This window comes from Asparagus officinalis, chromosome 6, assembly GCF_001876935.1.
Source record: "Asparagus officinalis chromosome 6, Aspof.V1, whole genome shotgun sequence".
In the NCBI taxonomy this organism is placed as follows: domain Eukaryota; kingdom Viridiplantae; phylum Streptophyta; class Magnoliopsida; order Asparagales; family Asparagaceae; genus Asparagus; species Asparagus officinalis.
In genome coordinates, this window is record NC_033799.1 from 67,755,025 (window position 1) to 67,756,672 (window position 1,648).

General features: G+C 39.8%; 1 pseudogene; it reads left to right on the forward strand.

The window, feature by feature from the left end:
- Positions 281 to 994, forward strand: LOC109846272 (annotated as a pseudogene).

A 1,648-nucleotide genomic window follows, 5' to 3' on the forward strand; every position in this document is an offset into this window, starting at 1 on the left:
GGGGTTTTTGTCTTTGGGCCCAATGCTTTACCTTGATTTATTTATAAACCCAACTAGTTTCAAATGTACTCATAAGCCCATAGAACTATGTGTATTTGCCTCTCAACCTAAAAAGTAGTAATACATCCAATATATATACAATATACACAAAAATAAATTATAAACCCTAAACTACCCCCTGCCTTACTCCTCCTCTCTCCCCTTTATTAAAACCCTAGTTGTACAAACACCATTCTCATCTCAGCCTGTAGATCCCCCCGCCCCCTCCCTCTCAAAACGATCAAATCATTTGCCATGGCGAGCTCCGACGCCGATCGCAGAGACGAGGAAGAATTCCACGGCGCCGTCGCTAACGAGGAAGAGGACACCAGAGCTCAGATCGCCCCGATCATCAAGCTCGAGGAGGTCGCCGTCACCACCGGGGAGGAGGATGAGGAGGCCATCCTCGACCTGTAAATCTCCTCATATCTGCCATCGATCTCATCATCTTTAGCGTTTCACGATCACTTTCTATTCTAAACTTTCTTGATTTTGTCTAGGAAAGCGAAGTTGTATCGGTTCGATAAGGAGGGGAACTAGTGGAAGGAGCAAGGTACGGGGAGCGTGAGGCTGTTGAAGCACAAGGAGACTGGAAAGGTTTGGCTGGTTATGAGGTAGGCCAAGACCCTCAAGATTTGCGCAAATCATTATGGTGAATTTTATTTTGGCTTGTTTAGGGTTTTGATTTTTTAGGGTAAGCTTGATTAAAGTTTTTGATTTGTTTGGTTTGTAATATTTCTGACGATTAAGATGCAGGAGCATGTTGGGAATGATAAGTCTTGTGTTTGGCACGCGCCTGATTTCTCTGATGGGGAGTTAAAGGAGGAGATGTTCTGCATTCGATTTGGATCTGTTGAGAGTGAGATTCTTTTCCCTTTATACTTTTTAATAAGTTCACGACTTTGTTTATTAACTAGTAGGTTTTAGTATTCAGTGGCGTAATGTTCCTGCATAGATCGTTATCAGTATTCATCGCATTTTGGCCTTGCATGTTTGAAATTTTCCTTTACTGGTTCTTCAAATTGTTGGGCTGCAGTTTTCGTTTTGTGCTTATATTGAACTGAATGTGATTGTTTTTCTGAGACTTGGGTGTGTTATATAACTTTGAGTAGTTTCCGTTATGGTTCCACAGTTCAGAATGGCCATTGGAATCAATAAAGCTTCTTACTTGAGACAGTATTATGACGTGGAGTAAGTGTATTTGCATTGCATAAGAAGTTTATTGACATTTGCTTAACCCCAATAGGGGGAAATATTATCCTTCGTTGGATGTGTCTTTTTATGGTATATGAGGTTGTTTGTCTGAGTTCTGTGTTTATGAGATACTTGCAAACACAAGTTCAGAAGCCTTTTTTAGTGGTAAACAGAAGAGTTGCTTTCCATCATTATTTCATCTAATTACCATAAGATAATTCTTCAATAAAAGTACATGTTTTGTGCTTGTTAGCGTAATTATTGATTTTAAGAGTTCTGTGCATCAGACACTTTAGGTAGTACTTTCTATCCTTTACCATGTATCCAATGAGGTAAAGTGTAAGACCCCGTAGAATTTTGAGTATGTATATGTACATCAGTAATGAGGTTGAGTGTGCTAGATTTCAATCATGCA